The sequence below is a fragment of the Hermetia illucens genome, chromosome 3, assembly GCF_905115235.1.
Source record: "Hermetia illucens chromosome 3, iHerIll2.2.curated.20191125, whole genome shotgun sequence".
In the NCBI taxonomy this organism is placed as follows: domain Eukaryota; kingdom Metazoa; phylum Arthropoda; class Insecta; order Diptera; family Stratiomyidae; genus Hermetia; species Hermetia illucens.
Genome location: NC_051851.1, coordinates 45,033,790 through 45,047,528, shown reverse-complemented (window position 1 = coordinate 45,047,528; position 13,739 = coordinate 45,033,790).

Here is a 13,739-nt window from a genome sequence, read left to right as displayed (position 1 = left end):
TTGTGAGGTGCAACACTCATTCTACGATATTTTATCATTACTTAATAAAACAATATTTCTATATTAAGTGTTTTAATTCGTTTTCGAACGTTTCTAGGAACTATGCCACGAAAATATCAAAATAAAGCTAGTGTTGTTCCGATTAGCTTTGAAGCAATTTTGGCAGAAATTAAATTGTCGGCAGGCGATCCCCCGATTTACCTCCGTTCGGCTAGCGAAAGATTCGAGTCGATTCCTTCCACTTTATCACGTCATTTAAAAAAGTTTAACGCGTAGTTCCCACCAGCTGAACCAAGTTTTACCAGCGTTTTATTACCGTTCTTGATAGAAAGCCTGTGATTTTCCTAATTGTAAACTAAAATTTCCTTTTTAAGGTTTTGTTTAAAAAAAAACCTTATTAAAATCTGATAATTGTCTCTCTGTCTGTTCGTCTGTCCGTCTTTTTGTTTCGCCAGGTTGCAGCAGCGTGTGGGATTTTTACCTACTAAAATCACTCCCACTTTCTCCTTCTTCCTTCCCCACGGATTCGCCGCAGGGCATTACTTCGCCGGGTGGACTGCGCTTTAAGCAACCGAGCCTTCCGTTCTTCGCATCCTGCATGACAGGAATTGTGTCAGATGTTAGTTAACTGGATCCACTCTTCAATACGGGGAATCAAAGTGTGGGTCCAGCGACTCCTCTGCGAGTCATCTCACCGTTGCTGCCATTTCTCCAGCGACTCTCGCCTTGCCGCCTTTCGGTATTCTGTACCCTTTTCAGAAGAAATCATTTTCCTTTTCTCGTACAGGCAGGGTGTCTCACTTGCCAGAATGTCTATCGGGATCATTCCCGTAATAATACACGCTGCGTCGCCTGATATTGTTCTGAAGGCGCTGCTCACCCTTAGCGCCACTAAGTGGTAAGTTATATTTACCCTCCTCCGATTATTCTCACACGCTAATAATACGATGGTATTTGCCGCTTTCTCACAGGCATAGTCCAGGTCTTCTTTTTTTTCAGCCTTTGTCCCGTTCATAAGCGGGGTCGGCTCGTCGTGATCGGCTTCGCCATTTGGCTGTATCAAATTCCTGATCTGGGTGCATTCTCGAGGCTTTCAAATCCCCATCCAGCGTATCAAGCCACCGTTGCTTAGGTCTGCCTTTTGGTCGTTTACCACCGACTTCGATGTTCAGACCAATCTTGGCAAGTGAATTCTCGTTTGCACGAATTGCGTGACCATACCATCGAAGACGCCTCTTCCGCAATTTTTCCACGATCGGTGCAACCCCATAACGATCGCGGATATCCTCATTTCGGATGTGATCTAAACGTGTCACGCCACTAGTCCAACGAAGCATCTTCGTCTCCATTACCGCAAGACGCCGTTCATTGTCTTTTATAGTCGGCCAACACTCAGAACCATAGAGGGCGACTGGACGGACGACATTGCGGTAAATTTTAGATTTAAGACGTTCGTTGATACGTCGATCACAAAGAACACCAGTTGTGGAACGCCACTTCATCCATGTTGCGTTAATGCGTGAAGCAATTTTATGATGCAGTTCTCCATTGGCTGATAGCGTTGACCCGGGGTATTTAAATCGCTCAGTTCTGGGCAGATCATTGCCGCTGACAGTGATTGTGCCTGTTTCATGAGGATCGGTCATCAAAAATTCAGTTTTGTTTAAATTCAATCTGAGACCGTGTTGTATGCGGCGATCATTCCATTTTTGGACAAGTTGCTCGAGATCATTTTTGCTATCAGATGCTAGGAAAACATCATCTGCATAAAGCAGTGTGTAGGGCGCTGGACGTTGGATATCCCGTGTGACGGTTTCCATAACAAGGACAAAGAGGAGTGGTGAGAGGGCGCTTCCTTGATGAACACCAACAGAGACACGAAGCGGTTTTGATACACCCGCCATACTTCGAACTTTACTTTTCGGATCATGGTAGAGCAATTGAACCCAGCGCACGAGTTCTTCTGGCACGAAGTGTTGTCGTAAAGCATACCAGATGAGTTCGTGTGGCACACGGTCAAACGCTTTCTCTAGATCCAGAAAGGCAATGTAAAGAGGGCGATGCTTCTCACGGTGTTTCTCCATGAGTAACCGTGCAGCGTGTAATGCGTCAGTAGTTCGGCAGTTCTTGACAAATCCGGCTTGATTCACGGTTATTTCAACGATTTCGCGAATACGGTTGTCAAGAATGCGTTCAAAAATCTTCATGGTATGGGAAAGTAACCGGATCGGACGGTAATTTGAACATTCTGCAGGACTACCTCTTTTTTTCCATATTGGAACAGTGGTACTTTCTTGCCAGTCAGATGGTGTTCTTCCTTCCTGAATAACCCGGTTAAAGAATTCACTGAGCTACAGTGTTGGGTCCCAGCTCTTCGCTTTCCAGAGCTCAGATGCAATATCGTCAGGTCCTGTTACTTTCCCCGATTTCATTTGTTTTATTGCCTCCTCGACTTCAGTTGCGCTGACTGGTGGAACTGGCCCAAATGTCGGCAATGATTGTGGAAGTGGAGGATGAGCAAATTCTTCAGTTGAAATTTTTTTTTCACGGACCTTCATTTCAACATCATCATTCCAAAGTCAAGTATCTTGGTTGGTGTACCGCTTACCCGGCTTGGTGACCCCGAGGGTTGCAGAGGCCGCTTTGTGGATCGTGTCTTTTATTTGGTTCCATGGTTCTTCCACATTCGTAATGGTCGGCAATCGTATGAATGAGACCGTTTCTTCTTTCTTCTCACCAAATCGCCACCATTTAATGCGCCGCGGGCCAGTGCGTTCCTTACGCTGTTTTATCGGTGGCTTAATTCGCAGGACGGCAATCAACGGCCGATGTTGAGGTGCGATGGTCTCATATGGAACGACTTTGCAATCAGTGACAGTGGTAAAATGTTGGCGTCTTATGAAAATATAGTCAATTTGCGTTTTACTATTCCCACTATAAAATGTAGGCAGATGAGACAATCGTTTGATGAAACAAGTACGTACGAATCGTTTGAAGAACCAAGAACCAAGTACAAGGTCATGGGTGTCCGCAAAATCAATTATACGTTCGCCACCCTCATTGCGCGTTCCGAACCCCTTTCCCCCATGGCACCTGTTACCGTCTGCCTTTTCACCCACATGACCATTAAGGTCGCCAGCAATAATTATATAATCGTCAGCAGGCACGTGACAAGTCTTTTCATCGATAAGTTGCCAGAAGGCATCTTTCTCGGCATCAGGTCGACCTGTCTGTGGTGCATACGCGCTGAAGAAGTGAATAGTGCGATCAGCTGATATAATGGTGAGCTTCATCAACCGATCATCAAATCGTTCGACTTCTTTAATGGCATCACGGAATCCCTCTGAGATGGCAATGCCAACACCATATTGAGTGTGTGGGTTACCAAAATAGAGAAGTTTGTAGCCATTTTAAACGCGTTTGCGTTCAATGTCGCAACTTTTGGCACCAGACCATCGGGTTTTTTGCAGAGCGCAGAGATCAATGCGCCTTTTCCGAAGGGCTCTTGCGAGCTCCTCGGTCTTTCCAACATTTGGGTACCAACATTTACCGTGCAGATACGTATTTGTTTTGTTCGTTGTGTGCGGACTAACTAACTAACTTGCTTACGTCCTGACGCTGTCCATGCGTCAAGAACCCTTGCCCATTTCTCGACAGGACCGGGGCCCGTCCTGCCGCGTCGACTGAGGTGGACGCCCTAGTAATTCTCCGAGGCCTGTGACTCAATCCGATCATCATATTTGTAACGGCATTGTATGCATTTGCTTGGTCGCGGGGCCTGTCACCAAGAGAGATCCGGTAGGATTTAGCATAGTAGAATAACTCCAACTATACTCTATTTATCTCTTTCCCTGATCTCAGCATTTTCTGTTTGTTTTACTGAGGATAGTACAGAGTACGTTGCCTCAAACCCTCCTCCTTTACCTGGGTTTGGGACCAGCATACTATGTTAATAGCATGGCGGAGTTAAAAAAAAAAAAAATCCTGATCCGATTACAGATATCTTCTCCTTAAGGTTATATACTGTGATGGTTTGAATAAATCAATTTTTTTCGTCGTTTATTTCGAAAGTAGGGCATATTGAAAATGTATTTCTAAAATCTCAGATTGTAATTTAAAGTATTTATTAAGTCATAGCGTAAAGAATGTAGCGCGCTGCAATTGGTAGCTGCTTCAATCGTGCCTTCCCCATTATATCCTCGATTTTGGAACATCTCATCAAGAAGGTATATATTATAAGGAAGTGTTTTTAGAATTTTTTTTTTTTTTTTTTGATAAAAAGATACCAGTAGGCCCTCTTAAGGAAGATAAAAGCTTGCTAAATTCCATGATATGGGAAGCAATAGGTGCGGTTGACTTGCAGGACCGTTAAAAGTTTCAGAACAATAACAAATTTTGATTTCTCGCTATTCAGATGTCCTTGACTTGCCCCAGTGGCAAAACCACTTTTATTGGCATTTCAATGCTCATAAATGTGCAACGAGTTGGAAACAGTATTGAAGGACACACCGGATTTGAAAGCGTCTCGTGTTGAACCCGTACCTCATTGCCGCAGAGCGTATATGGACACAAACCGGAAGTGATTCTCAAAGACTTAGTCCGCTAACCTCTACAACCTTCCGCGTTCATCACTGCATTCTTGCTCAGATTATAGAAAGCCCGCATAAGATTTCACAGTCGGGCTTTCCTCTACCCTCGGAGCGATCTTGACGGACTTACGTAAGAAAGGGGTGAAAGCAATTAGGCCAGGTCAATTCGTGAACTATGACCAATCTCAGGTCAATTCAATAATTCATACTATATGTACTTCATTATTGAATTTTTCATGTACGTGTATTTCAACTGGATTACTTTTTATCAAATGTGGATCTTATACTAAAGTTTAAATTCATATGACTTTTATCCAATTAGTTTTGAGATTTTTAAGATATTTTAGTATATTATTGTGTGTCTGCCTCTGCTGGTTTCCACTGACTTACTGATTAAAACGCAAACATATACGGTTACAAATAAAGAGTTTTTTACGTTCCTTTTAAAGAACTCATGTCCATCGGACTAACAAAATGTTACTCCGTCTCCTGAGAAAACTCGTATTTGATTTATAGAGGTCATCAACGTCAGGCTACTACTAACCAAATCCTTGAATTCCGATAAGCGTGTGACCTACACCTACGATAGGTATTAGACATTGAGCTATACAATTGGGCTATAATATATATATAATATAATAGTTATGTTACACTACGAAATCACCCTGTGCTCAAACAGGCGTTCACTACTTGGAAAATGATAACAAAGTATTTAAGGCTTAACGGTACATGGAAGAATAAAGGATGAAAATAACTTGAAAAAGGAATTTATTGTTACTTCTCGAAACGTCAAGAATGCATTCCTTTCTTGAATGTTATTTTCATTGACATCTTTTTATCAACTTAGCATTATGATCGTAATACTGCGAATTTTTGAAATATTCTTAAACTAGATGTAAAGAAACTGGAATGAGAAAAGATATAAAAGTAATAAATTGTTTAGTTGAAGTTTTCAAGAAGACTGTTGACCGTAACAGACATTGAAAGCGAATTTTATTCTAAACGCTAGTGAAGTCGATTCTTCACCATGGTCACGTGAATATTTTACAATAAATTAATTAGAATTCAGAAGTTTAAATAAAAAGGAGGCCAAATTTGTATCTTCGTCACTTTCTTTGTTTTGTTTAATTTATTTTTTATGGTTTTAAAGTTTCTAGAACTTTACTTGGAGTCATTTTGCTCTAGACTTCTTTAAATATTTCGTGGATTTGTCGATAAATTGCTTCAGTGCGTTCTACTATAAGTTTTGATGGTAAATTATTGAGTGAAAGAGATATTCCTTTGGTTTCTATTGATCGTTTTAACTAAACAACTTGATACTTTAACATCTTCGTATGAAAGAACAGACAATTTTTTGAATATAGTAGAATCTGTTACTGTTGTCGAATTAATAATAAACAATGGATATCACATCTTTAAATATATTTAACCTAAGGGACCTTAGCAGTTAACTTAATCTAAGGCTATTAATAATGAACTTAAACTAATAAGGTTTATATATTGATCGAAGGTGGTGGGTCGCACCTGGATCATAAAAAACTTCCAATCGTTATAGTCGATTTATTTGGACAGATGGCGAGGAGGAGGCTGAGAGAGAAGAGGGTTAAGAACGCCGGGAGCTGTTTTGCTTGGATAGAGGGACGCACTGAGAGTGGGATTGGCAATTGCATCATTAAACATATGAATTTTCAGTCAGTTACCTGGATGGTTGAAATTATCCCTGTCCGATCTGCCTTTAGTTTTTCCATTTCGAATATTTTGTTATTCTACTTCTTAAACGTAACACATATATCATCATCATCAACGGCGCAACAACCGGTATCCGGTCTAGGCCAGACATCCAGGTTTTGCGCCGAGGTCCACCAATTCGATATCCCTAAAAGCTGTCTGGCGTCCTGACCTACGCCATCGCTCCATCTTAGGCAGGGCCTGCCTCGTCTTCTTTTTCTACCATAGATATTGCCCTTATAGACTTTCCGGGTGGGATCATCCTCATCCATACGGATTAAGTGACCCGGCCACCGTAACCTATTGAATCGGATTTTATCCACAACCGGACGGTCATGGAATCGCTTATAGATTTCGTCATTGTGTAGGCTACGGAATCGTCCATCCTCTTGTAGGGGGCCAAGAGTTCGCAATTTTTCTTGCTAAGAACCCAAGTTTCCGAGGAATGCATGAGGACTGGCAAGATCATTGTCTTGTACAGTAAGAGCTTTGACCCTATTTTGAGACGTTTCGAGTGGAACAGTCTTTGTAAGCTGAAATAGGCTCTTTTGGCTGACAATAACCGTGCGCGGATTTCATCATCGTAGCTTTTATCGGTTATGATTTTCGACCCTAGATAGGAGAAATTGTCAAAGGTCTCAAAGTTGTATTCTCCTATCCTTATTCTTCTTCGTGTTTGACCAGTGCGGTTTGATGTTTTTGGTTGAATCGTCTTCTGTGCTGACGTTGCCACCATGTATTTTGTCTTGCCTTCATTGATGTGCAGCCCAAGATCTCGCGCCTATTGCCGCCTGCTCGATCTGGATGAAGGCAGTTTGTACGTCTCGGGTGGTTCTTCCCATGATGTCGATATCGTCAGCATAGGCCAGTAGTTGGGTGGACTTGAAGAGGATCGTACCTCTTGCATTTATCTCAGCATCACGGATCTCTTTCTGGAGGCCAGGTTAAAGAGGACACATGATCCCCTTGTCGTAGGCCGTTGTTGATGACGAATGGTCTTGAGAGTGATCCTGCTGCTTTTATCTGGCCTCGCACATTGGTCAGGGTCAGCCTAGTCAGTCTTATTAATTTCGTCGGGATATCGAATTCTCTCATGGCCGTGTACAGTTTTACCCTGGCTATGCTATCATAGGCGGCTTTAAAGTCGATGAACAGATGGTGCCACTGTTGTCCATATTCCGTTTTTCCATCGCTTGCAACACAGAGAAAATCTGATCTGTTGCTGATTTGCCTGGAGTGAAGCCTCTTTGGTATTAGCCAATGATGTTCTGGGCGTATGGGGCTATCCGGCCTAGCAAGATAGTGGAGAATATCTTATAGATGGTACTCAGCAACGTGATACCTCTAGAATTGCTGCACTGTGTGATATCTCCCTTTTTATGTATGAGACAGATAATGCCTCGTTGCCAATCGTCAGGCATTGATTCGCTGTTCCATACCTTGAGCACAAGTTGCTGAACCACTTGGTGTAACTGGTCGCCTCCATATTTAACCAATTCGGCTGTAATTCTATCGGCTCCTGGCGACTTATGATTTTTTAGCTGATGGATTGCACGGACTGTTTCTCCTAAACTTGGTGGTGGCAGTATTTGTCCGTCGTCTTCAGTTGGCGGGACCTCCAACTCGCCGATGTTCTGGTTGTTCAGTAGCTCATCAAAATACTCAACCCATCGTTCCAATATGCCCATTCTGTCGGAAATCAGATTTCCCTTTTTTGTCTCGGCAGGATGAGCATCGAGGTGTGTAAGGCTTCATCCTGCTGACTTGTTGGTAAAACTTGCGCGCCTGGTGCGGTTGCTCCCTGTACTTTTCTAGTTCACAGACTTGTTGGTTCTCCCAGGCTTCCTTTTTCCGTCTGTGAAGTCGCTTCTCCGCTCGACGGAGTTCGTGATAAGTCTCTGCGCGTGCCCGCGTTCTTTGAGAATGCAACATTACTCGGTATGCGGCATTCTTCCGTTCCGTTGCTAGCTTACATTCATCGTCTAACCAGCCGTTCCGACTCCTTTTGCGGCTTGGACCAAGTATGCTTGCGGCCGTATCCATGATAACGTTCTTCAGGTGATTGTGAAGATCATTTGTTGATGATTCATCTCCAGGTCCTCTGTTGACTGCGCTTATTGCGGCATCCATTTCCCTCTTATAGATGTCGCGGAGGGTTGTGTTGTCGATGGCTTCAGTGTTCACTCTCACCTGATTGTCAGAGGGGATTCTAGGGGGTATTGTTATTCGAGCTCGGAGCACCATGCCAACCACCAGCCGAGTCTATATTGGCCCCCTATATGTTCTGACCATTATGAATGGCTGAGAGGTGGCGGCGTTCGATCAACACGTGGTAAATTTGGTTGAAAGTGGTCCCGTCTGGAGAGGCCCAAGTTTAATTGTGGAGCGCTTTCCGCACAAACCAGGTACTTCCAACAACCATTTCGTGTGACCCTGCTAATTGAATAATCCGCAGTCCGTTATCATTTGTTTTTTCGTGTAAGCTATGGGAGCCAGCGCATCGCCTGAATACGAGCTCCTTCTCTACTTGGCTGCTAAAATCCCCAAGTATGATTTTGATATCATATCTGGGACAGGCTTCGAGGGTTCGTTCTACTGCCTCGTAGAACCTTCCTTAAAAAGGAAAACTAATATGTACGCTTATAACTTGTCGCTCATATGAGCTCATTTGATATGATGACATCAGACACGTCTTAGAAATAGCAGACTTTGACCATCTATAACTGTATTAATAATAGTTGGATTCAGTTCAAACTTCTCAGAATGATATCCAATTTTATCACTTATACTGGCGCCACTGTAATTCTAGGATGAACTTAAGGGGTGTTTCCTGGAAAATTACGAAAAATATGATGATATGGTTTAACAATTTTATTTTGTGGGCAGATATCGGAAGGGGATGTATTTTGGGACCTAGATTTCATATAGATGCATCATTGTGATTTTTTCCAAACTTTTCAGTTGGATAAGTTCTGTGAACGAGACCTGTTTCATGTATGTATGTATTCAATATAAAAAAGGGAACCAGTTGGGCAGATTACTAATTGAGGCCTTTCATTTGATATCCTACACGGCTACATTCAGTGGACTAAATCCACTTCGCATATATGCTGCCCTCCCTTTATAGATGGTGCCACTTACTATATGTAAAGGTTTCACAAAACACACCAAATTTAATGAGAAAATGCGAAACAAACAGACAAACACTGGATCGATTTTAATAAGGTTTTATTTCACGCAAAACGTTTAAAAAACACGACGCCTTAAACGATGTCTATCCCTCAAAGCACCATACCGAAGTTTTTGGGAAATTGGGGGAACCCTCTATGAGTTCATGCTACGATTTAAAGATTTGTCAGTAAAATGGTCTGAGTTTGGTGTAAATGCTACAACTACTTCTTCTACTTCTTCTTTTTCTTTAACCTTTGTCTCGTTCAAATGCGGGGTCGGCTCGTCGTGATCGGCTTCGTCATTTAGCTCTATCAAATGCTTGATATGGATGGCATATCGAGGCTTTTAAATCCCCATCCAGAGTATCAAGCCAGCGTTGTTTTGGCCGGCCTTTTGGTCGTTTACCATTGGCTTCGATGTTCAGACCAATCTTGCCAAGTGAATTCTCGTTAGCGCGAATTACGTGACCATACCATCGAAGACGCCTCTCCCGCAATTTTTCCACGATCGGCGCAACCTCATATCGATCGCAGATATCCTCATTTCGGATGTGATCAAAACGAGTCACACCACTAGTCCAACGAAACATTTTCGTCTCCATTACCACAAGACGTCGTTCATTGTCTCTTATAGTCGTCCAACAATCAGAACCATAGAGGGCGACAGGACGGACGACAATGCGGTAAATTTTAGATTTGACACGCTCGTTGATACGTCGATCATAAAGAACAAGTTGTGGAACGCCACTTCATCTAGGTTGCGTTAATGCGTGAAGAAATTTCATAACGCAGTTCTCCATTGGTTGATAGCGTTGACCCGAAGTATTTAAATCGCTCAGTTCTGGGCAGATTACCGCCGCTGACTGTGATTGTGCCTGTTTCATGAGGATCGGTCGTCAAAAATTCAGTTCTACTCAGATTCAATCTGAGACCGTGTTGCATGAGGGGATCATTCCATTTTTGGACAAGTTGCTCGAGATTATTTTTGCTATTAGATGCTAGGAAAATACTATTTGCATAAAGCAGTGTGTAGGGCACTGGACGTTGGATGTACCGTGTGACGGTGTCCATAACAAGAACAACTTCTAATTAATTAGAAATTACCTGTTTGTGTAAATTTACTGTAACTAAAATCACTGAATGTCAATATCACACTAAAATTAGTAGTCTGGCAAGTTGAAGCGTTAAGTTTCCGGTTTGCAATAGAGGTGGGGAGTGCGGGATAGATAATCTCCTTCATGGGCTCAGAAACTATACAACTGGAAGTTTGAAAAAAATCCCAAAGCTGTTATCTAAATCTAGAAATGCCCTCCATACCGATATTTGCTTAAATATAGTTAATAATAGAATTTTTATACATTTATTATTAGTATATTTTTAGAAATTGGCTGGAAACGCCCCTTTAAGTTTATCCTAGAATCATCAGGTTTGTAGGAGTATACAATATGCCGAGCTTGGTAGCAATCGCACTATTACTAAAGTTTTAATAGGTCAAGGTAGTTTCTTTTGTGCAAATTTACTGCAGTTTAAAACACTAAATATCAATACCACAATAAAATTAGTGGTCTGAAGTGGTAAGTGCATCTAATTACAAGCTACGTGCAAATGGAACAGTTCTACACTCAAATATTTTTACACCAGAAATACACAAAACTTTTCAAACCTGAAGCATTGAGCTTCCGGTTTTCGACTTGTTGTTATTTTCGAGATAATAGTTTATTGGTTTATTATCACCGGATCCGTACAATCTATTTGGAGACGCCATCAGGAATTTTAGAGAAATGTGGCAACGTAATTTGTGCGCTTGGTTTGGGCGTTTAGGGTTTCGGCTTTAAAACAGGAGCCTGATTGCCTTTTTAGCCAGTGGCTGTGGTTGGAGAGTATACCGCTCTTAATAGAGAGAATAAATTTCAGTATTATTTAATGGTTACATTACAAAAACTGTATATTAAATACCAAAGCCAATCATGCAGATTAATGCAAATAATTGCCTTGATCAAATTAGTTATAATTGAACTTAATAATAAATTAGGAAACGTGAATATAGTTCAAAAGAAAACAATATATGCTAATATATAAAATAAAGAAATACGAATATACACACATACGCATATTAATGTATATCTAAGAGTATTGACCGCATCCGGGATTCAAACTTGTCCATCTGGATTGGATTACTATCTTAAATCAGTCAATGATATTTAAATTTCACGGTGAATTACCTTTGTTGACTCATTGTTTGTTCACTTTTAATCTATAAACAATTAGACGCCGGGTAGAATAGTAGCCAATGTATAACATAATAGAAAGGGTTTTGTAGTCTTGTTCTGTCATAAACTTTGAGAAAAAAATACCATTTTGAAAAAACTATAGACCATATGAATGTTAAAGACAAAGATGTAAAATAGACTAATTTTAGTTTGAATATTTAATTCTATAATGTTTGTAGTCAAAACCTAAATTAACCTGCGGATATTTCCAATTCCTTCCTTCTTTTTATTTCCTTGTTATTGCTATCTTTTGGAAAGATTGGAATTGTTATTGATGCCACAACTAATGTTTAGTGACGAGAGCAAGTTCACTGAAATATTCTTACAAAATTTCCCGAATATATAACTTTGCATTTCTGTAGAATGTTCCTTTCTGCATCTGATTGGGAGAGCGCCATCGCACAGTGCGGCCGAACAATGGGGCATTGGGACGAAAATCAACATTGGTTGTTAAACATTAAGATTGTATTTATTTATAAATATATATAGTAGAAAACTTCCTAACATTATTATTTTAGCCTTAATTTATAATTAGATCGCAAAAAATTGAATTCTTAATTTTTTTGTTTTTTTTTTTAAATTTAATATTATATTATTGATAATTCAGTCAAATAATAACAAAACCTAATTCAATAAAGTAAATAAAATAATGTAATTAGAGTAAAATAAGGCAACTGTTCAAATCTGCAAATAAAATATTAATCTGTAGCAGATTCGATTAATTCTATGGCTTCACCATAATGAGCGACGAATTCGTGGTAACTTTCGATATCCTTTATATGGCGCGGTTAATATCTTTTTTCTTTGACATACGTTTACCCGATATTAGACGATCTGATGTCAGGAGTATTACTATCTTCCCGACTTGTTTTGCGCGTATGATATAACTGATTATGTCTAATGCCTTTATGTCTGGCTTCTTCAGAAGCCACGCCTATCCGAAGATAGAAAAACTGTATGTCACGACCATGAATTAATATTTTATGTACAGTGATTGGCCTATAATACCACCTATATAGGTTCAAATACAATTCAAAAGGATTAAAATTGCTCTTCGGTTTTTTTTTTAAGTTTTATTGGCCGGTAAAAAAATGTTAATGATGGACGAAGATTTACCCATAGGTCTTGGTTATTTGCGTCTTTCAATTTAAGAGGCACTAAGGCAACCACAAAAAAAAAACTCGTCGGTCTTTGTGGAAGAATTGACGAATTTTTTATTTTTACTTGCTATCAGCTGAGCTTTTGTCAAACCCCCACTTACAAATAAGATATAAATTGGAAGTGAACTCGGAAGTGTCAACCATTTTAAGACCAATTATTTGTTGTAAAGTCTGGTAAATCCTGCAAGGTTACTTCTGCAGTTGTTAATCACATTTATGCGAGCTAGAAAAGAACTTTTTATTTGTCTTAAGACCTTTACAGAAAGGAAGCAGTGCTCATGAATTGAGTTATTAATGTACAAAGAATTGTATACTTTCTTTCATTGAGGCCTAAGTCGAAATACAAATGCAAGGATATCAGCAGATGACCGTGATATTTATGAATGTGGTTGAGTTATTGAGAAAGATTATTGAAATGTTTGTCATTTTCCGGCGTCAGATAAAACTTCCTGTGGACATCTAGAAGATATTAAATTTTGAACAAGACGTCTTTTAGCTCTTAATAATGCTTCAGAAAAGGCTTAAAACTTCGGAAATATAAATATTTCTATCGAGCCACTCAGAATTATGTTGGACAAGATATTTTCTTGCACCCGAAGTAGTTTTCCATTTTTTGCCCAAAGCTAGACAATAATTGTTGGAAATTTTAGTAATTTCTTCTTCTCCAGCAACAGAATACTCGTCTCTTATTTTTAGAATATCCTTTTATTTAGAGGTAATTGCCGATGATTTTTCTCTTGTCGTTGGAAATCCGAAGTTCCAACAAATCGGAACTTTCGATGAAACCATCTTTAAAAAAAAAACCCACAGAGGTTATTGTTC